The sequence below is a fragment of the Medicago sativa genome, chromosome 4 (genome assembly GCF_051527215.1).
Source record: "Medicago sativa cultivar Bolivia chromosome 4, Bolivia_mono, whole genome shotgun sequence".
In the NCBI taxonomy this organism is placed as follows: Eukaryota; Viridiplantae; Streptophyta; class Magnoliopsida; order Fabales; family Fabaceae; genus Medicago; species Medicago sativa.
The window spans coordinates 31,578,951-31,600,222 of record NC_140752.1 but is presented as its reverse complement, the minus strand read 5'-3'; the positions used below and the strand labels follow the sequence as shown (position 1 = coordinate 31,600,222).

Genomic DNA, 21,272 nt, shown 5'->3' with positions numbered 1-21,272 from the left:
AGGTGCGATCATACCAGCACTAATGCACCGGATCCCATCAGAACTCCGCAGTTAAGCGTGCTTGGGCGAGAGTAGTACTAGGATGGGTGACCTCCTGGGAAGTCCTTGTGTTGCACCTCTTTTTGCCAAAATTTCGTGTTCTTTGCACCTCTTTTTGCCAAAATTTCGTGTTCTTTTTGTTAATTAGCGTAATTTTACGTCGTTTTTGAAAAATAAACTTCGATTGTATTTCATTTTTTTCGTTAATTAACGCAACCTAACTCTCTATTCTTTAATTAGCGTAATTTGACGTCTTTAATGAAAAATAAACTTAGAAATGCATATATACAATTACAACGCTTTACTTTCAGGTGCGATCATACCAGCACTAATGCACCGGATCCCATCAGAACTCCGCAGTTAAGCGTGCTTGGGCGAGAGTAGTACTAGGATGGGTGACCTCCTGGGAAGTCCTTGTGTTGCACCTCTTTTTGCCAAAATTTCGTGTTCTTTGCACCTCTTTTTGCCAAAATTTCGTGTTCTTTTTGTTAATTAGCGTAATTTTACGTCGTTTTTGAAAAATAAACTTCGATTGTATTTCATTTTTTTCGTTAATTAACGCAACCTAACTCTCTATTCTTTAATTAGCGTAATTTGACGTCTTTAATGAAAAATAAACTTAGAAATGCATATATACAATTACAACGCTTTACTTTCACGTGCGATCATACCAGCACTAATGCACTGGATCCCATCAGAACTCCGCAGTTAAGCGTGCTTGGGCGAGAGTAGTACTAGGATGGGTGACCTCCTGGGAAGTCCTTGTGTTGCACCTCTTTTTGCCAAAATTTCGTGTTCTTTGCACCTCTTTTTGCCAAAATTTCGTGTTCTTTTTGTTAATTAGCGTAATTTTACGTCGTTTTTGAAAAATAAACTTCGATTGTATTTCATTTTTTTCGTTAATTAACGCAACCTAACACTCTATTCTTTAATTAGCGTAATTTGACGTCTTTAATGAAAAATAAACTTAGAAATGCATATATACAATTACAACGCTTTACTTTCAGGTGCGATCATACCAGCACTAATGCACCGGATCCCATCAGAACTCTGCAGTTAAGCGTGCTTGGGCGAGAGTAGTACTAGGATGGGTGACCTCCTGGGAAGTCCTTGTGTTGCACCTCTTTTTGCCAAAATTTCGTGTTCTTTGCACCTCTTTTTGCCAAAATTTCGTGTTCTTTTTGTTAATTAGCGTAATTTTACGTCGTTTTTGAAAAATAAACTTCGATTGTATTTCATTTTTTTTCGTTAATTAACGCAACCTAACTCTCTATTCTTTAATTAGCGTAATTTGACGTCTTTAATGAAAAATAAACTTAGAAATGCATATATACAATTACAACGCTTTACTTTCAGGTGCGATCATACCAGCACTAATGCACCGGATCCCATCAGAACTCCGCAGTTAAGCGTGCTTGGGCGAGAGTAGTACTAGGATGGGTGACCTCCTGGGAAGTCCTTGTGTTGCACCTCTTTTTGCCAAAATTTCGTGTTCTTTGCACCTCTTTTTGCCAAAATTTCGTGTTCTTTTTGTTAATTAGCGTAATTTTACGTCGTTTTTGAAAAATAAACTTCGATTGAATTTCATTTTTTTCGTTAATTAACGCAACCTAACTCTCTATTCTTTAATTAGCGTAATTTGACGTCTTTAATGAAAAATAAACTTAGAAATGCATATATACAATTACAACGCTTTACTTTCAGGTGCGATCATACCAGCACTAATGCACCGGATCCCATCAGAACTCCGCAGTTAAGCGTGCTTGGGCGAGAGTAGTACTAGGATGGGTGACCTCCTGGGAAGTCCTTGTGTTGCACCTCTTTTTGCCAAAATTTCGTGTTCTTTGCACCTCTTTTTGCCAAAATTTCGTGTTCTTTTTGTTAATTAGCGTAATTTTACGTCGTTTTTGAAAAATAAACTTCGATTGTATTTCATTTTTTTCGTTAATTAACGCAACCTAACTCTCTATTCTTTAATTAGCGTAATTTGACGTCTTTAATGAAAAATAAACTTAGAAATGCATATATACAATTACAACGCTTTACTTTCAGGTGCGATCATACCAGCACTAATGCACCGGATCCCATCAGAACTCCGCAGTTAAGCGTGCTTGGGCGAGAGTAGTACTAGGATGGGTGACCTCCTGGGAAGTCCTTGTGTTGCACCTCTTTTTGCCAAAATTTCGTGTTCTTTGCACCTCTTTTTGCCAAAATTTCGTGTTCTTTTTGTTAATTAGCGTAATTTTACGTCGTTTTTGAAAAATAAACTTCGATTGTATTTCATTTTTTTCGTTAATTAACGCAACCTAACTCTCTATTCTTTAATTAGCGTAATTTGACGTCTTTAATGAAAAATAAACTTAGAAATGCATATATACAATTACAACGCTTTACTTTCAGGTGCGATCATACCAGCACTAATGCACCGGATCCCATCAGAACTCCGCAGTTAAGCGTGCTTGGGCGAGAGTAGTACTAGGATGGGTGACCTCCTGGGAAGTCCTTGTGTTGCACCTCTTTTTGCCAAAATTTCGTGTTCTTTGCACCTCTTTTTGCCAAAATTTCGTGTTCTTTTTGTTAATTAGCGTAATTTTACGTCGTTTTTGAAAAATAAACTTCGATTGTATTTCATTTTTTTCGTTAATTAACGCAACCTAACACTCTATTCTTTAATTAGCATAATTTGACGTCTTTAATGAAAAATAAACTTAGAAATGCATATATACAATTACAACGCTTTACTTTCAGGTGCGATCATACCAGCACTAATGCACCGGATCCCATCAGAACTCCGTAGTTAAGCGTGCTTGGGCGAGAGTAGTACTAGGATGGGTGACCTCCTGGGAAGTCCTTGTGTTGCACCTCTTTTTGCCAAAATTTCGTGTTCTTTGCACCTCTTTTTGCCAAAATTTCGTGTTCTTTGCACCTCTTTTTGCCAAAATTTCGTGTTATTTTTGTTAATTAGAGTAATTTTACGTCGTTTATGAAAAATAAACTTCGATTGTATTTCATTTTTTTCGTTAATTAACGCAACCTAACTCTCTATTCTTTAATTAGCGTAATTTGACGTCTTTAATGAAAAATAAACTTAGAAATGCATATATACAATTACAACGCTTTACTTTCAGGTGCGATCATACCAGCACTAATGCACCGGATCCCATCAGAACTCCGCAGTTAAGCGTGCTTGGGCGAGAGTAGTACTAGGATGGGTGACCTCCTGGGAAGTCCTTGTGTTGCACCTCTTTTTGCCAAAATTTCGTGTTCTTTGCACCTCTTTTTGCCAAAATTTCGTGTTCTTTTTGTTAATTAGCGTAATTTTACGTCGTTTTTGAAAAATAAACTTCGATTGTATTTCATTTTTTTCGTTAATTAACGCAACCTAACTCTCTATTCTTTAATTAGCGTAATTTGACGTCTTTAATGAAAAATAAACTTAGAAATGCATATATACAATTACAACGCTTTACTTTAAGGTGCGATCATACCAGCACTAATGCACCGGATCCCATCAGAACTCCGCAGTTAAGCGTGCTTGGGCGAGAGTAGTACTAGGATGGGTGACCTCCTGGGAAGTCCTTGTGTTGCACCTCTTTTTGCCAAAATTTCGTGTTCTTTGCACCTCTTTTTGCCAAAATTTCGTGTTCTTTTTGTTAATTAGCGTAATTTTACGTCGTTTTTGAAAAATAAACTTCGACTGTATTTCATTTTTTTCGTTAATTAACGCAACCTAACTCTCTATTCTTTAATTAGCGTAATTTGACGTCTTTAATGAAAAATAAACTTAGAAATGCATATATACAATTACAACGCTTTACTTTCAGGTGCGATCATACCAGCACTAATGCACCGGATCCCATCAGAACTCCGTAGTTAAGCGTGCTTGGGCGAGAGTAGTACTAGGATGGGTGACCTCCTGGGAAGTCCTTGTGTTGCACCTCTTTTTGCCAAAATTTCGTGTTCTTTGCACCTCTTTTTGCCAAAATTTCGTGTTCTTTGCACCTCTTTTTGCCAAAATTTCGTGTTCTTTTTGTTAATTAGAGTAATTTTACGTCGTTTTTGAAAAATAAACTTCGATTGTATTTCATTTTTTTCGTTAATTAACGCAACCTAACTCTCTATTCTTTAATTAGCGTAATTTGACGTCTTTAATGAAAAATAAACTTAGAAATGCATATATACAATTACAACGCTTTACTTTCAGGTGCGATCATACCAGCACTAATGCACCGGATCCCATCAGAACTCCGCAGTTAAGCGTGCTTGGGCGAGAGTAGTACTAGGATGGGTGACCTCCTGGGAAGTCCTTGTGTTGCACCTCTTTTTGCCAAAATTTCGTGTTCTTTTTGTTAATTAGCGTAATTTTACGTCGTTTTTGAAAAATAAACTTCGATTGTATTTCATTTTTTTCGTTAATTAACGCAACCTAACTCTCTATTCTTTAATTAGCGTAATTTGACGTCTTTAATGAAAAATAAACTTAGAAATGCATATATACAATTACAACGCTTTACTTTCAGGTGCGATCATACCAGCACTAATGCACCGGATCCCATCAGAACTCCGCAGTTAAGCGTGCTTGGGCGAGAGTAGTACTAGGATGGGTGACCTCCTGGGAAGTCCTTGTGTTGCACCTCTTTTTGCCAAAATTTCGTGTTCTTTGCACCTCTTTTTGCCAAAATTTCGTGTTCTTTTTGTTAATTAGCGTAATTTTACGTCGTTTTTGAAAAATAAACTTCGATTGTATTTCATTTTTTTCGTTAATTAACGCAACCTAACTCTCTATTCTTTAATTAGCGTAATTTGACGTCTTTAATGAAAAATAAACTTAGAAATGCATATATACAATTACAACGCTTTACTTTCAGGTGCGATCATACCAGCACTAATGCACCGGATCCCATCAGAACTCCGCAGTTAAGCGTGCTTGGGCGAGAGTAGTACTAGGATGGGTGACCTCCTGGGAAGTCCTTGTGTTGCACCTCTTTTTGCCAAAATTTCGTGTTCTTTGCACCTCTTTTTGCCAAAATTTCGTGTTCTTTTTGTTAATTAGCGTAATTTTACGTCGTTTTTGAAAAATAAACTTCGATTGTATTTCATTTTTTTCGTTAATTAACGCAACCTAACTCTCTATTCTTTAATTAGCGTAATTTGACGTCTTTAATGAAAAATAAACTTAGAAATGCATATATACAATTACAACGCTTTACTTTCAGGTGCGATCATACCAGCACTAATGCACCGGATCCCATCAGAACTCCGCAGTTAAGCGTGCTTGGGCGAGAGTAGTACTAGGATGGGTGACCTCCTGGGAAGTCCTTGTGTTGCACCTCTTTTTGCCAAAATTTCGTGTTCTTTGCACCTCTTTTTGCCAAAATTTCGTGTTCTTTTTGTTAATTAGCGTAATTTTACGTCGTTTTTGAAAAATAAACTTCGATTGTATTTCATTTTTTTCGTTAATTAACGCAACCTAACACTCTATTCTTTAATTAGCATAATTTGACGTCTTTAATGAAAAATAAACTTAGAAATGCATATATACAATTACAACGCTTTACTTTCAGGTGCGATCATACCAGCACTAATGCACCGGATCCCATCAGAACTCCGTAGTTAAGCGTGCTTGGGCGAGAGTAGTACTAGGATGGGTGACCTCCTGGGAAGTCCTTGTGTTGCACCTCTTTTTGCCAAAATTTCGTGTTCTTTGCACCTCTTTTTGCCAAAATTTCGTGTTCTTTGCACCTCTTTTTGCCAAAATTTCGTGTTATTTTTGTTAATTAGAGTAATTTTACGTCGTTTTTGAAAAATAAACTTCGATTGTATTTCATTTTTTTCGTTAATTAACGCAACCTAACTCTCTATTCTTTAATTAGCGTAATTTGACGTCTTTAATGAAAAATAAACTTAGAAATGCATATATACAATTACAACGCTTTACTTTCAGGTGCGATCATACCAGCACTAATGCACCGGATCCCATCAGAACTCCGCAGTTAAGCGTGCTTGGGCGAGAGTAGTACTAGGATGGGTGACCTCCTGGGAAGTCCTTGTGTTGCACCTCTTTTTGCCAAAATTTCGTGTTCTTTGCACCTCTTTTTGCCAAAATTTCGTGTTCTTTTTGTTAATTAGCGTAATTTTACGTCGTTTTTGAAAAATAAACTTCGATTGTATTTCATTTTTTTCGTTAATTAACGCAACCTAACTCTCTATTCTTTAATTAGCGTAATTTGACGTCTTTAATGAAAAATAAACTTAGAAATGCATATATACAATTACAACGCTTTACTTTCAGGTGCGATCATACCAGCACTAATGCACCGGATCCCATCAGAACTCCGTAGTTAAGCGTGCTTGGGCGAGAGTAGTACTAGGATGGGTGACCTCCTGGGAAGTCCTTGTGTTGCACCTCTTTTTGCCAAAATTTCGTGTTCTTTGCACCTCTTTTTGCCAAAATTTCGTGTTCTTTGCACCTCTTTTTGCCAAAATTTCGTGTTCTTTTTGTTAATTAGAGTAATTTTACGTCGTTTTTGAAAAATAAACTTCGATTGTATTTCATTTTTTTCGTTAATTAACGCAACCTAACTCTCTATTCTTTAATTAGCGTAATTTGACGTCTTTAATGAAAAATAAACTTAGAAATGCATATATACAATTACAACGCTTTACTTTCAGGTGCGATCATACCAGCACTAATGCACCGGATCCCATCAGAACTCCGCAGTTAAGCGTGCTTGGGCGAGAGTAGTACTAGGATGGGTGACCTCCTGGGAAGTCCTTGTGTTGCACCTCTTTTTGCCAAAATTTCGTGTTCTTTGCACCTCTTTTTGCCAAAATTTCGTGTTCTTTTTGTTAATTAGCGTAATTTTACGTCGTTTTTGAAAAATAAACTTCGATTGTATTTCATTTTTTTCGTTAATTAACGCAACCTAACTCTCTATTCTTTAATTAGCGTAATTTGACGTCTTTAATGAAAAATAAACTTAGAAATGCATATATACAATTACAACGCTTTACTTTCAGGTGCGATCATACCAGCACTAATGCACCGGATCCCATCAGAACTCCGCAGTTAAGCGTGCTTGGGCGAGAGTAGTACTAGGATGGGTGACCTCCTGGGAAGTCCTTGTGTTGCACCTCTTTTTGCCAAAATTTCGTGTTCTTTGCACCTCTTTTTGCCAAAATTTCGTGTTCTTTTTGTTAATTAGCGTAATTTTACGTCGTTTTTGAAAAATAAACTTCGATTGTATTTCATTTTTTTCGTTAATTAACGCAACCTAACTCTCTATTCTTTAATTAGCGTAATTTGACGTCTTTAATGAAAAATAAACTTAGAAATGCATATATACAATTACAACGCTTTACTTTCAGGTGCGATCATACCAGCACTAATGCACCGGATCCCATCAGAACTCCGCAGTTAAGCGTGCTTGGGCGAGAGTAGTACTAGGATGGGTGACCTCCTGGGAAGTCCTTGTGTTGCACCTCTTTTTGCCAAAATTTCGTGTTCTTTGCACCTCTTTTTGCCAAAATTTCGTGTTCTTTTTGTTAATTAGCGTAATTTTACGTCGTTTTTGAAAAATAAACTTCGATTGTATTTCATTTTTTTCGTTAATTAACGCAACCTAACTCTCTATTCTTTAATTAGCGTAATTTGACGTCTTTAATGAAAAATAAACTTAGAAATGCATATATACAATTACAACGCTTTACTTTCAGGTGCGATCATACCAGCACTAATGCACCGGATCCCATCAGAACTCCGCAGTTAAGCGTGCTTGGGCGAGAGTAGTACTAGGATGGGTGACCTCCTGGGAAGTCCTTGTGTTGCACCTCTTTTTGCCAAAATTTCGTGTTCTTTGCACCTCTTTTTGCCAAAATTTCGTGTTCTTTTTGTTAATTAGCGTAATTTTACGTCGTTTTTGAAAAATAAACTTCGATTGTATTTCATTTTTTTCGTTAATTAACGCAACCTAACTCTCTATTCTTTAATTAGCGTAATTTGACGTCTTTAATGAAAAATAAACTTAGAAATGCATATATACAATTACAACGCTTTACTTTCAGGTGCGATCATACCAGCACTAATGCACCGGATCCCATCAGAACTCCGCAGTTAAGCGTGCTTGGGCGAGAGTAGTACTAGGATGGGTGACCTCCTGGGAAGTCCTTGTGTTGCACCTCTTTTTGCCAAAATTTCGTGTTCTTTGCACCTCTTTTTGCCAAAATTTCGTGTTCTTTTTGTTAATTAGCGTAATTTTACGTCGTTTTTGAAAAATAAACTTCGATTGTATTTCATTTTTTTCGTTAATTAACGCAACCTAACACTCTATTCTTTAATTAGCATAATTTGACGTCTTTAATGAAAAATAAACTTAGAAATGCATATATACAATTACAACGCTTTACTTTCAGGTGCGATCATACCAGCACTAATGCACCGGATCCCATCAGAACTCCGTAGTTAAGCGTGCTTGGGCGAGAGTAGTACTAGGATGGGTGACCTCCTGGGAAGTCCTTGTGTTGCACCTCTTTTTGCCAAAATTTCGTGTTCTTTGCACCTCTTTTTGCCAAAATTTCGTGTTCTTTGCACCTCTTTTTGCCAAAATTTCGTGTTATTTTTGTTAATTAGAGTAATTTTACGTCGTTTTTGAAAAATAAACTTCGATTGTATTTCATTTTTTTCGTTAATTAACGCAACCTAACTCTCTATTCTTTAATTAGCGTAATTTGACGTCTTTAATGAAAAATAAACTTAGAAATGCATATATACAATTACAACGCTTTACTTTCAGGTGCGATCATACCAGCACTAATGCACCGGATCCCATTAGAACTCCGCAGTTAAGCGTGCTTGGGCGAGAGTAGTACTAGGATGGGTGACCTCCTGGGAAGTCCTTGTGTTGCACCTCTTTTTGCCAAAATTTCGTGTTCTTTGCACCTCTTTTTGCCAAAATTTCGTGTTCTTTTTGTTAATTAGCGTAATTTTACGTCGTTTTTGAAAAATAAACTTCGATTGTATTTCATTTTTTTCGTTAATTAACGCAACCTAACTCTCTATTCTTTAATTAGCGTAATTTGACGTCTTTAATGAAAAATAAACTTAGAAATGCATATATACAATTACAACGCTTTACTTTCAGGTGCGATCATACCAGCACTAATGCACCGGATCCCATCAGAACTCCGCAGTTAAGCGTGCTTGGGCGAGAGTAGTACTAGGATGGGTGACCTCCTGGGAAGTCCTTGTGTTGCACCTCTTTTTGCCAAAATTTCGTGTTCTTTGCACCTCTTTTTGCCAAAATTTCGTGTTCTTTTTGTTAATTAGCGTAATTTTACGTCGTTTTTGAAAAATAAACTTCGATTGTATTTCATTTTTTTCGTTAATTAACGCAACCTAACTCTCTATTCTTTAATTAGCGTAATTTGACGTCTTTAATGAAAAATAAACTTAGAAATGCATATATACAATTACAACGCTTTACTTTCAGGTGCGATCATACCAGCACTAATGCACCGGATCCCATCAGAACTCCGTAGTTAAGCGTGCTTGGGCGAGAGTAGTACTAGGATGGGTGACCTCCTGGGAAGTCCTTGTGTTGCACCTCTTTTTGCCAAAATTTCGTGTTCTTTGCACCTCTTTTTGCCAAAATTTCGTGTTCTTTGCACCTCTTTTTGCCAAAATTTCGTGTTCTTTTTGTTAATTAGAGTAATTTTACGTCGTTTTTGAAAAATAAACTTCGATTGTATTTCATTTTTTTCGTTAATTAACGCAACCTAACTCTCTATTCTTTAATTAGCGTAATTTGACGTCTTTAATGAAAAATAAACTTAGAAATGCATATATACAATTACAACGCTTTACTTTCAGGTGCGATCATACCAGCACTAATGCACCGGATCCCATCAGAACTCCGCAGTTAAGCGTGCTTGGGCGAGAGTAGTACTAGGATGGGTGACCTCCTGGGAAGTCCTTGTGTTGCACCTCTTTTTGCCAAAATTTCGTGTTCTTTGCACCTCTTTTTGCCAAAATTTCGTGTTCTTTTTGTTAATTAGCGTAATTTTACGTCGTTTTTGAAAAATAAACTTCGATTGTATTTCATTTTTTTCGTTAATTAACGCAACCTAACTCTCTATTCTTTAATTAGCGTAATTTGACGTCTTTAATGAAAAATAAACTTAGAAATGCATATATACAATTACAACGCTTTACTTTCAGGTGCGATCATACCAGCACTAATGCACCGGATCCCATCAGAACTCCGCAGTTAAGCGTGCTTGGGCGAGAGTAGTACTAGGATGGGTGACCTCCTGGGAAGTCCTTGTGTTGCACCTCTTTTTGCCAAAATTTCGTGTTCTTTGCACCTCTTTTTGCCAAAATTTCGTGTTCTTTTTGTTAATTAGCGTAATTTTACGTCGTTTTTGAAAAATAAACTTCGATTGTATTTCATTTTTTTCGTTAATTAACGCAACCTAACTCTCTATTCTTTAATTAGCGTAATTTGACGTCTTTAATGAAAAATAAACTTAGAAATGCATATATACAATTACAACGCTTTACTTTCAGGTGCGATCATACCAGCACTAATGCACCGGATCCCATCAGAACTCCGCAGTTAAGCGTGCTTGGGCGAGAGTAGTACTAGGATGGGTGACCTCCTGGGAAGTCCTTGTGTTGCACCTCTTTTTGCCAAAATTTCGTGTTCTTTGCACCTCTTTTTGCCAAAATTTCGTGTTCTTTTTGTTAATTAGCGTAATTTTACGTCGTTTTTGAAAAATAAACTTCGATTGTATTTCATTTTTTTCGTTAATTAACGCAACCTAACTCTCTATTCTTTAATTAGCGTAATTTGACGTCTTTAATGAAAAATAAACTTAGAAATGCATATATACAATTACAACGCTTTACTTTCAGGTGCGATCATACCAGCACTAATGCACCGGATCCCATCAGAACTCCGCAGTTAAGCGTGCTTGGGCGAGAGTAGTACTAGGATGGGTGACCTCCTGGGAAGTCCTTGTGTTGCACCTCTTTTTGCCAAAATTTCGTGTTCTTTGCACCTCTTTTTGCCAAAATTTCGTGTTCTTTTTGTTAATTAGCGTAATTTTACGTCGTTTTTGAAAAATAAACTTCGATTGTATTTCATTTTTTTCGTTAATTAACGCAACCTAACTCTCTATTCTTTAATTAGCGTAATTTGACGTCTTTAATGAAAAATAAACTTAGAAATGCATATATACAATTACAACGCTTTACTTTCAGGTGCGATCATACCAGCACTAATGCACCGGATCCCATCAGAACTCCGCAGTTAAGCGTGCTTGGGCGAGAGTAGTACTAGGATGGGTGACCTCCTGGGAAGTCCTTGTGTTGCACCTCTTTTTGCCAAAATTTCGTGTTCTTTGCACCTCTTTTTGCCAAAATTTCGTGTTCTTTTTGTTAATTAGCGTAATTTTACGTCGTTTTTGAAAAATAAACTTCGATTGTATTTCATTTTTTTCGTTAATTAACGCAACCTAACTCTCTATTCTTTAATTAGCGTAATTTGACGTCTTTAATGAAAAATAAACTTAGAAATGCATATATACAATTACAACGCTTTACTTTCAGGTGCGATCATACCAGCACTAATGCACCGGATCCCATCAGAACTCCGCAGTTAAGCGTGCTTGGGCGAGAGTAGTACTAGGATGGGTGACCTCCTGGGAAGTCCTTGTGTTGCACCTCTTTTTGCCAAAATTTCGTGTTCTTTGCACCTCTTTTTGCCAAAATTTCGTGTTCTTTTTGTTAATTAGCGTAATTTTACGTCGTTTTTGAAAAATAAACTTCGATTGTATTTCATTTTTTTCGTTAATTAACGCAACCTAACTCTCTATTCTTTAATTAGCGTAATTTGACGTCTTTAATGAAAAATAAACTTAGAAATGCATATATACAATTACAACGCTTTACTTTCAGGTGCGATCATACCAGCACTAATGCACCGGATCCCATCAGAACTCCGCAGTTAAGCGTGCTTGGGCGAGAGTAGTACTAGGATGGGTGACCTCCTGGGAAGTCCTTGTGTTGCACCTCTTTTTGCCAAAATTTCGTGTTCTTTGCACCTCTTTTTGCCAAAATTTCGTGTTCTTTTTGTTAATTAGCGTAATTTTACGTCGTTTTTGAAAAATAAACTTCGATTGTATTTCATTTTTTTCGTTAATTAACGCAACCTAACTCTCTATTCTTTAATTAGCGTAATTTGACGTCTTTAATGAAAAATAAACTTAGAAATGCATATATACAATTACAACGCTTTACTTTCAGGTGCGATCATACCAGCACTAATGCACCGGATCCCATCAGAACTCCGCAGTTAAGCGTGCTTGGGCGAGAGTAGTACTAGGATGGGTGACCTCCTGGGAAGTCCTTGTGTTGCACCTCTTTTTGCCAAAATTTCGTGTTCTTTGCACCTCTTTTTGCCAAAATTTCGTGTTCTTTTTGTTAATTAGCGTAATTTTACGTCGTTTTTGAAAAATAAACTTCGATTGTATTTCATTTTTTTCGTTAATTAACGCAACCTAACACTCTATTCTTTAATTAGCATAATTTGACGTCTTTAATGAAAAATAAACTTAGAAATGCATATATACAATTACAACGCTTTACTTTCAGGTGCGATCATACCAGCACTAATGCACCGGATCCCATCAGAACTCCGTAGTTAAGCGTGCTTGGGCGAGAGTAGTACTAGGATGGGTGACCTCCTGGGAAGTCCTTGTGTTGCACCTCTTTTTGCCAAAATTTCGTGTTCTTTGCACCTCTTTTTGCCAAAATTTCGTGTTCTTTGCACCTCTTTTTGCCAAAATTTCGTGTTATTTTTGTTAATTAGAGTAATTTTACGTCGTTTTTGAAAAATAAACTTCGATTGTATTTCATTTTTTTCGTTAATTAACGCAACCTAACTCTCTATTCTTTAATTAGCGTAATTTGACGTCTTTAATGAAAAATAAACTTAGAAATGCATATATACAATTACAACGCTTTACTTTCAGGTGCGATCATACCAGCACTAATGCACCGGATCCCATCAGAACTCCGCAGTTAAGCGTGCTTGGGCGAGAGTAGTACTAGGATGGGTGACCTCCTGGGAAGTCCTTGTGTTGCACCTCTTTTTGCCAAAATTTCGTGTTCTTTGCACCTCTTTTTGCCAAAATTTCGTGTTCTTTTTGTTAATTAGCGTAATTTTACGTCGTTTTTGAAAAATAAACTTCGATTGTATTTCATTTTTTTCGTTAATTAACGCAACCTAACTCTCTATTCTTTAATTAGCGTAATTTGACGTCTTTAATGAAAAATAAACTTAGAAATGCATATATACAATTACAACGCTTTACTTTCAGGTGCGATCATACCAGCACTAATGCACCGGATCCCATCAGAACTCCGCAGTTAAGCGTGCTTGGGCGAGAGTAGTACTAGGATGGGTGACCTCCTGGGAAGTCCTTGTGTTGCACCTCTTTTTGCCAAAATTTCGTGTTCTTTGCACCTCTTTTTGCCAAAATTTCGTGTTCTTTTTGTTAATTAGCGTAATTTTACGTCGTTTTTGAAAAATAAACTTCGATTGTATTTCATTTTTTTCGTTAATTAACGCAACCTAACTCTCTATTCTTTAATTAGCGTAATTTGACGTCTTTAATGAAAAATAAACTTAGAAATGCATATATACAATTACAACGCTTTACTTTCAGGTGCGATCATACCAGCACTAATGCACCGGATCCCATCAGAACTCCGCAGTTAAGCGTGCTTGGGCGAGAGTAGTACTAGGATGGGTGACCTCCTGGGAAGTCCTTGTGTTGCACCTCTTTTTGCCAAAATTTCGTGTTCTTTGCACCTCTTTTTGCCAAAATTTCGTGTTCTTTTTGTTAATTAGCGTAATTTTACGTCGTTTTTGAAAAATAAACTTCGATTGTATTTCATTTTTTTCGTTAATTAACGCAACCTAACTCTCTATTCTTTAATTAGCGTAATTTGACGTCTTTAATGAAAAATAAACTTAGAAATGCATATATACAATTACAACGCTTTACTTTCAGGTGCGATCATACCAGCACTAATGCACCGGATCCCATCAGAACTCCGCAGTTAAGCGTGCTTGGGCGAGAGTAGTACTAGGATGGGTGACCTCCTGGGAAGTCCTTGTGTTGCACCTCTTTTTGCCAAAATTTCGTGTTCTTTGCACCTCTTTTTGCCAAAATTTCGTGTTCTTTTTGTTAATTAGCGTAATTTTACGTCGTTTTTGAAAAATAAACTTCGATTGTATTTCATTTTTTTCGTTAATTAACGCAACCTAACTCTCTATTCTTTAATTAGCGTAATTTGACGTCTTTAATGAAAAATAAACTTAGAAATGCATATATACAATTACAACGCTTTACTTTCAGGTGCGATCATACCAGCACTAATGCAACGGATCCCATCAGAACTCCGCAGTTAAGCGTGCTTGGGCGAGAGTAGTACTAGGATGGGTGACCTCCTGGGACCTCCTGGGAAGTCCTTGTGTTGCACCTCTTTTTGCCAAAATTTCGTGTTCTTTGCACCTCTTTTTGCCAAAATTTCGTGTTCTTTTTGTTAATTAGCGTAATTTTACGTCGTTTTTGAAAAATAAACTTCGATTGTATTTCATTTTTTTCGTTAATTAACGCAACCTAACTCTCTATTCTTTAATTAGCGTAATTTGACGTCTTTAATGAAAAATAAACTTAGAAATGCATATATACAATTACAACGCTTTACTTTCAGGTGCGATCATACCAGCACTAATGCACCGGATCCCATCAGAACTCCGCAGTTAAGCGTGCTTGGGCGAGAGTAGTACTAGGATGGGTGACCTCCTGGGAAGTCCTTGTGTTGCACCTCTTTTTGCCAAAATTTCGTGTTCTTTGCACCTCTTTTTGCCAAAATTTCGTGTTCTTTTTGTTAATTAGCGTAATTTTACGTCGTTTTTGAAAAATAAACTTCGATTGTATTTCATTTTTTTCGTTAATTAACGCAACCTAACTCTCTATTCTTTAATTAGCGTAATTTGACGTCTTTAATGAAAAATAAACTTAGAAATGCATATATACAATTACAACGCTTTACTTTCAGGTGCGATCATACCAGCACTAATGCACCGGATCCCATCAGAACTCCGCAGTTAAGCGTGCTTGGGCGAGAGTAGTACTAGGATGGGTGACCTCCTGGGAAGTCCTTGTGTTGCACCTCTTTTTGCCAAAATTTCATGTTCTTTGCACCTCTTTTTGCCAAAATTTCGTGTTCTTTTTGTTAATTAGCGTAATTTTACGTCGTTTTTGAAAAATAAACTTCGATTGTATTTCATTTTTTTCGTTAATTAACGCAACCTAACTCTCTATTCTTTAATTAGCGTAATTTGACGTCTTTAATGAAAAATAAACTTAGAAATGCATATATACAATTACAACGCTTTACTTTCAGGTGCGATCATACCAGCACTAATGCACCGGATCCCATCAGAACTCCGCAGTTAAGCGTGCTTGGGCGAGAGTAGTACTAGGATGGGTGACCTCCTGGGACCTCCTGGGAAGTCCATGTGTTGCACCTCTTTTTGCCAAAATTTCGTGTTCTTTGCACCTCTTTTTGCCAAAATTTCGTGTTCTTTTTGTTAATTAGCGTAATTTTACGTCGTTTTTGAAAAATAAACTTCGATTGTATTTCATTTTTTTCGTTAATTAACGCAACCTAACTCTCTATTCTTTAATTAGCGTAATTTGACGTCTTTAATGAAAAATAAACTTAGAAATGCATATATACAATTACAACGCTTTACTTTCAGGTGCGATCATACCAGCACTAATGCACCGGATCCCATCAGAACTCCGCAGTTAAGCGTGCTTGGGCGAGAGTAGTACTAGGATGGGTGACCTCCTGGGAAGTCCTTGTGTTGCACCTCTTTTTGCCAAAATTTCGTGTTCTTTGCACCTCTTTTTGCCAAAATTTCGTGTTCTTTTTGTTAATTAGCGTAATTTTACGTCGTTTTTGAAAAATAAACTTCGATTGTATTTCATTTTTTTCGTTAATTAACGCAACCTAACACTCTATTCTTTAATTAGCGTAATTTGACGTCTTTAATGAAAAATAAACTTAGAAATGCATATATACAATTACAACGCTTTACTTTCAGGTGCGATCATACCAGCACTAATGCACCGGATCCCATCAGAACTCCGCAGTTAAGCGTGCTTGGGCGAGAGTAGTACTAGGATGGGTGACCTCCTGGGAAGTCCTTGTGTTGCACCTCTTTTTGCCAAAATTTCGTGTTCTTTGCACCTCTTTTTGCCAAAATTTCGTGTTCTTTTTGTTAATTAGCGTAATTTTACGTCGTTTTTGAAAAATAAACTTCGATTGTATTTCATTTTTTTCGTTAATTAACGCAACCTAACTCTCTATTCTTTAATTAGCGTAATTTGACGTCTTTAATGAAAAATAAACTTAGAAATGCATATATACAATTACAACGCTTTACTTTCAGGTGCGATCATACCAGCACTAATGCACCGGATCCCATCAGAACTCCGCAGTTAAGCGTGCTTGGGCGAGAGTAGTACTAGGATGGGTGACCTCCTGGGAAGTCCTTGTGTTGCACCTCTTTTTGCCAAAATTTCGTGTTCTTTGCACCTCTTTTTGCCAAAATTTCGTGTTCTTTTTGTTAATTAGCGTAATTTTACGTCGTTTTTGAAAAATAAACTTCGATTGTATTTCATTTTTTTCGTTAATTAACGCAACCTAACTCTCTATTCTTTAATTAGCGTAATTTGACGTCTTTAATGAAAAATAAACTTAGAAATGCATATATACAATTACAACGCTTTACTTTCAGGTGCGATCATACCAGCACTAATGCAACGGATCCCATCAGAACTCCGCAGTTAAGCGTGCTTGGGCGAGAGTAGTACTAGGATGGGTGACCTCCTGGGACCTCCTGGGAAGTCCTTGTGTTGCACCTCTTTTTGCCAAAATTTCGTGTTCTTTGCACCTCTTTTTGCCAAAATTTCGTGTTCTTTTTGTTAATTAGCGTAATTTTACGTCGTTTTTGAAAAATAAACTTCGATTGTATTTCATTTTTTTCGTTAATTAACGCAACCTAACTCTCTATTCTTTAATTAGCGTAATTTGACGTCTTTAATGAAAAATAAACTTAGAAATGCATATATACAATTACAACGCTTTACTTTCAGGTGCGATCATACCAGCACTAATGCACCGGATCCCATCAGAACTCCGCAGTTAAGCGTGCTTGGGCGAGAGTAGTACTAGGATGGGTGACCTCCTGGGAAGTCCTTGTGTTGCACCTCTTTTTGCCAAAATTTCGTGTTCTTTGCACCTCTTTTTGCCAAAATTTCGTGTTCTTTTTGTTAATTAGCGTAATTTTACGTCGTTTTTGAAAAATAAACTTCGATTGTATTTCATTTTTTTCGTTAATTAACGCAACCTAACTCTCTATTCTTTAATTAGCGTAATTTGACGTCTTTAATGAAAAATAAACTTAGAAATGCATATATACAATTACAACGCTTTACTTTCAGGTGCGATCATACCAGCACTAATGCACCGGATCCCATCAGAACTCCGCAGTTAAGCGTGCTTGGGCGAGAGTAGTACTAGGATGGGTGACCTCCTGGGAAGTCCTTGTGTTGCACCTCTTTTTGCCAAAATTTCATGTTCTTTGCACCTCTTTTTGCCAAAATTTCGTGTTCTTTTTGTTAATTAGCGTAATTTTACGTCGTTTTTGAAAAATAAACTTCGATTGTATTTCATTTTTTTCGTTAATTAACGCAACCTAACTCTCTATTCTTTAATTAGCGTAATTTGACGTCTTTAATGAAAAATAAACTTAGAAATGCATATATACAATTACAACGCTTTACTTTCAGGTGCGATCATACCAGCACTAATGCACCGGATCCCATCAGAACTCCGCAGTTAAGCGTGCTTGGGCGAGAGTAGTACTAGGATGGGTGACCTCCTGGGACCTCCTGGGAAGTCCATGTGTTGCACCTCTTTTTGCCAAAATTTCGTGTTCTTTGCACCTCTTTTTGCCAAAATTTCGTGTTCTTTTTGTTAATTAGCGTAATTTTACGTCGTTTTTGAAAAATAAACTTCGATTGTATTTCATTTTTTTCGTTAATTAACGCAACCTAACTCTCTATTCTTTAATTAGCGTAATTTGACGTCTTTAATGAAAAATAAACTTAGAAATGCATATATACAATTACAACGCTTTACTTTCAGGTGCGATCATACCAGCACTAATGCACCGGATCCCATCAGAACTCCGCAGTTAAGCGTGCTTGGGCGAGAGTAGTACTAGGATGGGTGACCTCCTGGGAAGTCCTTGTGTTGCACCTCTTTTTGCCAAAATTTCGTGTTCTTTGCACCTCTTTTTGCCAAAATTTCGTGTTCTTTTTGTTAATTAGCGTAATTTTACGTCGTTTTTGAAAAATAAACTTCGATTGTATTTCATTTTTTTCGTTAATTAACGCAACCTAACACTCTATTCTTTAATTAGCGTAATTTGACGTCTTTAATGAAAAATAAACTTAGAAATGCATATATACAATTACAACGCTTTACTTTCAGGTGCGATCATACCAGCACTAATGCACCGGATCCCATCAGAACTCCGCAGTTAAGCGTGCTTGGGCGAGAGTAGTACTAGGATGGGTGACCTCCTGGGAAGTCCTTGTGTTGCACCTCTTTTTGCCAAAATTTCGTGTTCTTTGCACCTCTTTTTGCCAAAATTTCGTGTTCTTTTTGTTAATTAGCGTAATTTTACGTCGTTTTTGAAAAATAAACTTCGATTGTATTTCATTTTTTTCGTTAATTAACGCAACCTAACTCTCTATTCTTTAATTAGCGTAATTTGACGTCTTTAATGAAAAATAAACTTAGAAATGCATATATACAATTACAACGCTTTACTTTCAGGTGCGATCATACCAGCACTAATGCACCGGATCCCATCAGAACTCCGCAGTTAAGCGTGCTTGGGCGAGAGTAGTACTAGGATGGGTGACCTCCTGGGAAGTCCTTGTGTTGCACCTCTTTTTGCCAAAATTTCGTGTTCTTTGCACCTCTTTTTGCCAAAATTTCGTGTTCTTTTTGTTAATTAGCGTAATTTTACGTCGTTTTTGAAAAATAAACTTCGATTGTATTTCATTTTTTTCGTTAATTAACGCAACCTAACTCTCTATTCTTTAATTAGCGTAATTTGACGTCTTTAATGAAAAATAAACTTAGAAATGCATATATACAATTACAACGCTTTACTTTCAGGTGCGATCATACCAGCACTAATGCACCGGATCCCATCAGAACTCCGCAGTTAAGCGTGCTTGGGCGAGAGTAGTACTAGGATGGATGGGTGACCTCCTGGGAAGTCCTTGTGTTGCACCTCTTTTTGCCAAAATTTCGTGTTCTTTGCACCTCTTTTTGCCAAAATTTCGTGTTCTTTTTGTTAATTAGCGTAATTTTACGTCGTTTTTGAAAAATAAACTTCGATTGTATTTCATTTTTTTCGTTAATTAACGCAACCTAACACTCTATTCTTTAATTAGCGTAATTTGACGTCTTTAATGAAAAATAAACTTAGAAATGCATATATACAATTACAACGCTTTACTTTCAGGTGCGATCATACCAGCACTAATGCACCGGATCCCATCAGAACTCCGCAGTTAAGCGTGCTTGGGCGAGAGTAGTACTAGGATGGGTGACCTCCTGGGAAGTCCTTGTGTTGCACCTCTTTTTGCCAAAATTTCTTGTTCTTTGCACCTCTTTTTGCCAAAATTTCGTGTTCTTTTTGTTAATTAGCGTAATTTTACGTCGTTTTTGAAAAATAAACTTCGATTGTATTTCATTTTTTTCGTTAATTAACGCAACCTAACTCTCTATTCTTTAATTAGCGTAATTTGACGTCTTTAATGAAAAATAAACTTAGAAATGCATATATACAATTACAACGCTTTACTTTCAGGTGCGATCATACCAGCACTAATGCACTGGATCCCATCAGAACTCCGCAGTTAAGCGTGCTTGGGCGAGAGTAGTACTAGGATGGGTGACCTCCTGGGAAGTCCTTGTGTTGCACCTCTTTTTGCCAAAATTTCGTGTTCTTTGCACCTCTTTTTGCCAAAATTTCGTGTTCTTTTTGTTAATTAGCGTAATTTTACGTCGTTTTTGAAAAATAAACTTCGATTGTATTTCATTTTTTTCGTTAATTAACGCAACCTAACACTCTATTCTTTAATTAGCGTAATTTGACGTCTTTAATGAAAAATAAACTTAGAAATGCATATATACAATTACAACGCTTTACTTTCAGGTGCGATCATACCAGCACTAATGCACCGGATCCCATCAGAACTCCGCAGTTAAGCGTGCTTGGGCGAGAGTAGTACTAGGATGGGTGACCTCCTGGGAAGTCCTTGTGTTGCACCTCTTTTTGCCAAAATTTCGTGTTCTTTGCACCTCTTTTTGCCAAAATTTCGTGTTCTTTTTGTTAATTAGCGTAATTTTACGTCGTTTTTGAAAAATAAACTTCGATTGTATTTCATTTTTTTCGTTAATTAACGCAACCTAACTCTCTATTCTTTAATTAGCGTAATTTGACGTCTTTAATGAAAAATAAACTTAGAAATGCATATATACAATTACAACGCTTTACTTTCAGGTGCGATCATACCAGCACTAATGCACCGGATCCCATCAGAACTCCGCAGTTAAGCGTGCTTGGGCGAGAGTAGTACTAGGATGGGTGACCTCCTGGGAAGTCCTTGTGTTGCACCTCTTTTTGCCAAAATTTCGTGTTCTTTGCACCTCTTTTTGCCAAAATTTCGTGTTCTTTTTGTTAATTAGCGTAATTTTACGTCGTTTTTGAAAAATAAACTTCGATTGTATTTCATTTTTTTCGTTAATTAACGCAACCTAACACTCTATTCTTTAATTAGCGTAATTTGACGTCTTTAATGAAAAATAAACTTAGAAATGCATATATACAATTACAACGCTTTACTTTCAGGTGCGATCATACCAGCACTAATGCACCGGATCCCATCAGAACTCCGCAGTTAAGCGTGCTTGGGCGAGAGTAGTACTAGGATGGGTGACCTCCTGGGAAGTCCTTGTGTTGCACCTCTTTTTGCCAAAATTTCGTGTTCTTTGCACCTCTTTT

General features: G+C 36.8%; 57 non-coding genes and 4 pseudogenes across 57 annotated transcripts; all 61 read left to right on the top strand.

Moving 5' to 3' along the window:
- Positions 1-119, top strand: LOC146928275 (5S ribosomal RNA). The gene has a single exon (XR_015009634.1). It is a non-coding gene; the product is annotated as a 5S ribosomal RNA (ribosomal RNA).
- Positions 120-348: 229 nt separating this feature from the next.
- On the top strand, positions 349-467 carry LOC146928274 (5S ribosomal RNA). The gene has a single exon (XR_015009633.1). It is a non-coding gene; the product is annotated as a 5S ribosomal RNA (ribosomal RNA).
- A 229-nt stretch (positions 468-696) lies between these two features.
- LOC146928273 (5S ribosomal RNA) lies at positions 697-815 on the top strand. The gene has a single exon (XR_015008969.1). It is a non-coding gene; the product is annotated as a 5S ribosomal RNA (ribosomal RNA).
- A 229-nt stretch (positions 816-1,044) lies between these two features.
- Positions 1,045-1,163, top strand: LOC146928272 (5S ribosomal RNA). Its single transcript, XR_015008870.1, has one exon. It is a non-coding gene; the product is annotated as a 5S ribosomal RNA (ribosomal RNA).
- A 230-nt stretch (positions 1,164-1,393) lies between these two features.
- On the top strand, positions 1,394-1,512 carry LOC146928271 (5S ribosomal RNA). The gene has a single exon (XR_015009632.1). It is a non-coding gene; the product is annotated as a 5S ribosomal RNA (ribosomal RNA).
- A 229-nt stretch (positions 1,513-1,741) lies between these two features.
- Positions 1,742-1,860, top strand: LOC146928270 (5S ribosomal RNA). Its single transcript, XR_015009631.1, has one exon. It is a non-coding gene; the product is annotated as a 5S ribosomal RNA (ribosomal RNA).
- Positions 1,861-2,089: 229 nt separating this feature from the next.
- On the top strand, positions 2,090-2,208 carry LOC146928269 (5S ribosomal RNA). The gene has a single exon (XR_015009630.1). It is a non-coding gene; the product is annotated as a 5S ribosomal RNA (ribosomal RNA).
- A 229-nt stretch (positions 2,209-2,437) lies between these two features.
- LOC146928268 (5S ribosomal RNA) lies at positions 2,438-2,556 on the top strand. The gene has a single exon (XR_015009629.1). It is a non-coding gene; the product is annotated as a 5S ribosomal RNA (ribosomal RNA).
- Positions 2,557-2,785: 229 nt separating this feature from the next.
- Positions 2,786-2,904, top strand: LOC146928267 (5S ribosomal RNA). The gene has a single exon (XR_015008802.1). It is a non-coding gene; the product is annotated as a 5S ribosomal RNA (ribosomal RNA).
- A 261-nt stretch (positions 2,905-3,165) lies between these two features.
- Positions 3,166-3,284, top strand: LOC146928266 (5S ribosomal RNA). Its single transcript, XR_015009628.1, has one exon. It is a non-coding gene; the product is annotated as a 5S ribosomal RNA (ribosomal RNA).
- Positions 3,285-3,513: 229 nt separating this feature from the next.
- Positions 3,514-3,632, top strand: LOC146928265 (5S ribosomal RNA). The gene has a single exon (XR_015009627.1). It is a non-coding gene; the product is annotated as a 5S ribosomal RNA (ribosomal RNA).
- Positions 3,633-3,861: 229 nt separating this feature from the next.
- Positions 3,862-3,980, top strand: LOC146928264 (5S ribosomal RNA). The gene has a single exon (XR_015008801.1). It is a non-coding gene; the product is annotated as a 5S ribosomal RNA (ribosomal RNA).
- Positions 3,981-4,241: 261 nt separating this feature from the next.
- On the top strand, positions 4,242-4,360 carry LOC146928263 (5S ribosomal RNA). The gene has a single exon (XR_015009625.1). It is a non-coding gene; the product is annotated as a 5S ribosomal RNA (ribosomal RNA).
- Positions 4,361-4,557: 197 nt separating this feature from the next.
- Positions 4,558-4,676, top strand: LOC146928262 (5S ribosomal RNA). The gene has a single exon (XR_015009624.1). It is a non-coding gene; the product is annotated as a 5S ribosomal RNA (ribosomal RNA).
- A 229-nt stretch (positions 4,677-4,905) lies between these two features.
- On the top strand, positions 4,906-5,024 carry LOC146928261 (5S ribosomal RNA). The gene has a single exon (XR_015009623.1). It is a non-coding gene; the product is annotated as a 5S ribosomal RNA (ribosomal RNA).
- A 229-nt stretch (positions 5,025-5,253) lies between these two features.
- On the top strand, positions 5,254-5,372 carry LOC146928260 (5S ribosomal RNA). The gene has a single exon (XR_015009622.1). It is a non-coding gene; the product is annotated as a 5S ribosomal RNA (ribosomal RNA).
- Positions 5,373-5,601: 229 nt separating this feature from the next.
- On the top strand, positions 5,602-5,720 carry LOC146928259 (5S ribosomal RNA). The gene has a single exon (XR_015008800.1). It is a non-coding gene; the product is annotated as a 5S ribosomal RNA (ribosomal RNA).
- Positions 5,721-5,981: 261 nt separating this feature from the next.
- Positions 5,982-6,100, top strand: LOC146928258 (5S ribosomal RNA). Its single transcript, XR_015009621.1, has one exon. It is a non-coding gene; the product is annotated as a 5S ribosomal RNA (ribosomal RNA).
- A 229-nt stretch (positions 6,101-6,329) lies between these two features.
- Positions 6,330-6,448, top strand: LOC146928257 (5S ribosomal RNA). Its single transcript, XR_015008799.1, has one exon. It is a non-coding gene; the product is annotated as a 5S ribosomal RNA (ribosomal RNA).
- A 261-nt stretch (positions 6,449-6,709) lies between these two features.
- LOC146928256 (5S ribosomal RNA) lies at positions 6,710-6,828 on the top strand. Its single transcript, XR_015009620.1, has one exon. It is a non-coding gene; the product is annotated as a 5S ribosomal RNA (ribosomal RNA).
- Positions 6,829-7,057: 229 nt separating this feature from the next.
- On the top strand, positions 7,058-7,176 carry LOC146928255 (5S ribosomal RNA). Its single transcript, XR_015009619.1, has one exon. It is a non-coding gene; the product is annotated as a 5S ribosomal RNA (ribosomal RNA).
- A 229-nt stretch (positions 7,177-7,405) lies between these two features.
- On the top strand, positions 7,406-7,524 carry LOC146928254 (5S ribosomal RNA). Its single transcript, XR_015009618.1, has one exon. It is a non-coding gene; the product is annotated as a 5S ribosomal RNA (ribosomal RNA).
- Positions 7,525-7,753: 229 nt separating this feature from the next.
- Positions 7,754-7,872, top strand: LOC146928253 (5S ribosomal RNA). The gene has a single exon (XR_015009617.1). It is a non-coding gene; the product is annotated as a 5S ribosomal RNA (ribosomal RNA).
- A 229-nt stretch (positions 7,873-8,101) lies between these two features.
- On the top strand, positions 8,102-8,220 carry LOC146928252 (5S ribosomal RNA). Its single transcript, XR_015009616.1, has one exon. It is a non-coding gene; the product is annotated as a 5S ribosomal RNA (ribosomal RNA).
- Positions 8,221-8,449: 229 nt separating this feature from the next.
- On the top strand, positions 8,450-8,568 carry LOC146928251 (5S ribosomal RNA). The gene has a single exon (XR_015008798.1). It is a non-coding gene; the product is annotated as a 5S ribosomal RNA (ribosomal RNA).
- Positions 8,569-8,829: 261 nt separating this feature from the next.
- Positions 8,830-8,948, top strand: LOC146928250 (5S ribosomal RNA). The gene has a single exon (XR_015008827.1). It is a non-coding gene; the product is annotated as a 5S ribosomal RNA (ribosomal RNA).
- Positions 8,949-9,177: 229 nt separating this feature from the next.
- On the top strand, positions 9,178-9,296 carry LOC146928249 (5S ribosomal RNA). The gene has a single exon (XR_015009614.1). It is a non-coding gene; the product is annotated as a 5S ribosomal RNA (ribosomal RNA).
- A 229-nt stretch (positions 9,297-9,525) lies between these two features.
- Positions 9,526-9,644, top strand: LOC146928248 (5S ribosomal RNA). Its single transcript, XR_015008797.1, has one exon. It is a non-coding gene; the product is annotated as a 5S ribosomal RNA (ribosomal RNA).
- Positions 9,645-9,905: 261 nt separating this feature from the next.
- Positions 9,906-10,024, top strand: LOC146928247 (5S ribosomal RNA). The gene has a single exon (XR_015009613.1). It is a non-coding gene; the product is annotated as a 5S ribosomal RNA (ribosomal RNA).
- Positions 10,025-10,253: 229 nt separating this feature from the next.
- On the top strand, positions 10,254-10,372 carry LOC146928246 (5S ribosomal RNA). Its single transcript, XR_015009612.1, has one exon. It is a non-coding gene; the product is annotated as a 5S ribosomal RNA (ribosomal RNA).
- Positions 10,373-10,601: 229 nt separating this feature from the next.
- Positions 10,602-10,720, top strand: LOC146928245 (5S ribosomal RNA). Its single transcript, XR_015009611.1, has one exon. It is a non-coding gene; the product is annotated as a 5S ribosomal RNA (ribosomal RNA).
- Positions 10,721-10,949: 229 nt separating this feature from the next.
- LOC146928244 (5S ribosomal RNA) lies at positions 10,950-11,068 on the top strand. The gene has a single exon (XR_015009610.1). It is a non-coding gene; the product is annotated as a 5S ribosomal RNA (ribosomal RNA).
- Positions 11,069-11,297: 229 nt separating this feature from the next.
- Positions 11,298-11,416, top strand: LOC146928243 (5S ribosomal RNA). Its single transcript, XR_015009609.1, has one exon. It is a non-coding gene; the product is annotated as a 5S ribosomal RNA (ribosomal RNA).
- A 229-nt stretch (positions 11,417-11,645) lies between these two features.
- On the top strand, positions 11,646-11,764 carry LOC146928242 (5S ribosomal RNA). Its single transcript, XR_015009608.1, has one exon. It is a non-coding gene; the product is annotated as a 5S ribosomal RNA (ribosomal RNA).
- Positions 11,765-11,993: 229 nt separating this feature from the next.
- LOC146928241 (5S ribosomal RNA) lies at positions 11,994-12,112 on the top strand. The gene has a single exon (XR_015009607.1). It is a non-coding gene; the product is annotated as a 5S ribosomal RNA (ribosomal RNA).
- Positions 12,113-12,341: 229 nt separating this feature from the next.
- On the top strand, positions 12,342-12,460 carry LOC146928240 (5S ribosomal RNA). Its single transcript, XR_015009606.1, has one exon. It is a non-coding gene; the product is annotated as a 5S ribosomal RNA (ribosomal RNA).
- A 229-nt stretch (positions 12,461-12,689) lies between these two features.
- On the top strand, positions 12,690-12,808 carry LOC146928239 (5S ribosomal RNA). Its single transcript, XR_015008796.1, has one exon. It is a non-coding gene; the product is annotated as a 5S ribosomal RNA (ribosomal RNA).
- A 261-nt stretch (positions 12,809-13,069) lies between these two features.
- LOC146928238 (5S ribosomal RNA) lies at positions 13,070-13,188 on the top strand. The gene has a single exon (XR_015009605.1). It is a non-coding gene; the product is annotated as a 5S ribosomal RNA (ribosomal RNA).
- A 229-nt stretch (positions 13,189-13,417) lies between these two features.
- Positions 13,418-13,536, top strand: LOC146928237 (5S ribosomal RNA). Its single transcript, XR_015009603.1, has one exon. It is a non-coding gene; the product is annotated as a 5S ribosomal RNA (ribosomal RNA).
- A 229-nt stretch (positions 13,537-13,765) lies between these two features.
- LOC146928236 (5S ribosomal RNA) lies at positions 13,766-13,884 on the top strand. The gene has a single exon (XR_015009602.1). It is a non-coding gene; the product is annotated as a 5S ribosomal RNA (ribosomal RNA).
- A 229-nt stretch (positions 13,885-14,113) lies between these two features.
- Positions 14,114-14,232, top strand: LOC146928235 (5S ribosomal RNA). The gene has a single exon (XR_015009601.1). It is a non-coding gene; the product is annotated as a 5S ribosomal RNA (ribosomal RNA).
- A 229-nt stretch (positions 14,233-14,461) lies between these two features.
- Positions 14,462-14,590, top strand: LOC146928234 (5S ribosomal RNA; annotated as a pseudogene).
- A 229-nt stretch (positions 14,591-14,819) lies between these two features.
- LOC146928233 (5S ribosomal RNA) lies at positions 14,820-14,938 on the top strand. The gene has a single exon (XR_015009600.1). It is a non-coding gene; the product is annotated as a 5S ribosomal RNA (ribosomal RNA).
- Positions 14,939-15,167: 229 nt separating this feature from the next.
- Positions 15,168-15,286, top strand: LOC146928232 (5S ribosomal RNA). The gene has a single exon (XR_015009599.1). It is a non-coding gene; the product is annotated as a 5S ribosomal RNA (ribosomal RNA).
- A 229-nt stretch (positions 15,287-15,515) lies between these two features.
- LOC146928231 (5S ribosomal RNA) lies at positions 15,516-15,644 on the top strand (annotated as a pseudogene).
- A 229-nt stretch (positions 15,645-15,873) lies between these two features.
- Positions 15,874-15,992, top strand: LOC146928230 (5S ribosomal RNA). The gene has a single exon (XR_015009598.1). It is a non-coding gene; the product is annotated as a 5S ribosomal RNA (ribosomal RNA).
- Positions 15,993-16,221: 229 nt separating this feature from the next.
- On the top strand, positions 16,222-16,340 carry LOC146928229 (5S ribosomal RNA). The gene has a single exon (XR_015009597.1). It is a non-coding gene; the product is annotated as a 5S ribosomal RNA (ribosomal RNA).
- A 229-nt stretch (positions 16,341-16,569) lies between these two features.
- LOC146928228 (5S ribosomal RNA) lies at positions 16,570-16,688 on the top strand. Its single transcript, XR_015009596.1, has one exon. It is a non-coding gene; the product is annotated as a 5S ribosomal RNA (ribosomal RNA).
- Positions 16,689-16,917: 229 nt separating this feature from the next.
- Positions 16,918-17,046, top strand: LOC146928227 (5S ribosomal RNA; annotated as a pseudogene).
- Positions 17,047-17,275: 229 nt separating this feature from the next.
- LOC146928226 (5S ribosomal RNA) lies at positions 17,276-17,394 on the top strand. The gene has a single exon (XR_015009595.1). It is a non-coding gene; the product is annotated as a 5S ribosomal RNA (ribosomal RNA).
- Positions 17,395-17,623: 229 nt separating this feature from the next.
- On the top strand, positions 17,624-17,742 carry LOC146928225 (5S ribosomal RNA). Its single transcript, XR_015009594.1, has one exon. It is a non-coding gene; the product is annotated as a 5S ribosomal RNA (ribosomal RNA).
- Positions 17,743-17,971: 229 nt separating this feature from the next.
- On the top strand, positions 17,972-18,100 carry LOC146928224 (5S ribosomal RNA; annotated as a pseudogene).
- A 229-nt stretch (positions 18,101-18,329) lies between these two features.
- On the top strand, positions 18,330-18,448 carry LOC146928223 (5S ribosomal RNA). Its single transcript, XR_015009591.1, has one exon. It is a non-coding gene; the product is annotated as a 5S ribosomal RNA (ribosomal RNA).
- Positions 18,449-18,677: 229 nt separating this feature from the next.
- LOC146928222 (5S ribosomal RNA) lies at positions 18,678-18,796 on the top strand. The gene has a single exon (XR_015009590.1). It is a non-coding gene; the product is annotated as a 5S ribosomal RNA (ribosomal RNA).
- Positions 18,797-19,025: 229 nt separating this feature from the next.
- LOC146928221 (5S ribosomal RNA) lies at positions 19,026-19,144 on the top strand. Its single transcript, XR_015009589.1, has one exon. It is a non-coding gene; the product is annotated as a 5S ribosomal RNA (ribosomal RNA).
- Positions 19,145-19,373: 229 nt separating this feature from the next.
- Positions 19,374-19,496, top strand: LOC146928220 (5S ribosomal RNA). Its single transcript, XR_015008994.1, has one exon. It is a non-coding gene; the product is annotated as a 5S ribosomal RNA (ribosomal RNA).
- Positions 19,497-19,725: 229 nt separating this feature from the next.
- Positions 19,726-19,844, top strand: LOC146928219 (5S ribosomal RNA). The gene has a single exon (XR_015009588.1). It is a non-coding gene; the product is annotated as a 5S ribosomal RNA (ribosomal RNA).
- A 229-nt stretch (positions 19,845-20,073) lies between these two features.
- LOC146928218 (5S ribosomal RNA) lies at positions 20,074-20,192 on the top strand. The gene has a single exon (XR_015008877.1). It is a non-coding gene; the product is annotated as a 5S ribosomal RNA (ribosomal RNA).
- Positions 20,193-20,421: 229 nt separating this feature from the next.
- Positions 20,422-20,540, top strand: LOC146928217 (5S ribosomal RNA). Its single transcript, XR_015009587.1, has one exon. It is a non-coding gene; the product is annotated as a 5S ribosomal RNA (ribosomal RNA).
- Positions 20,541-20,769: 229 nt separating this feature from the next.
- On the top strand, positions 20,770-20,888 carry LOC146928216 (5S ribosomal RNA). Its single transcript, XR_015009586.1, has one exon. It is a non-coding gene; the product is annotated as a 5S ribosomal RNA (ribosomal RNA).
- Positions 20,889-21,117: 229 nt separating this feature from the next.
- Positions 21,118-21,236, top strand: LOC146928215 (5S ribosomal RNA). The gene has a single exon (XR_015009585.1). It is a non-coding gene; the product is annotated as a 5S ribosomal RNA (ribosomal RNA).
- The last annotated feature ends 36 nt before the right edge of the window (positions 21,237-21,272 follow it).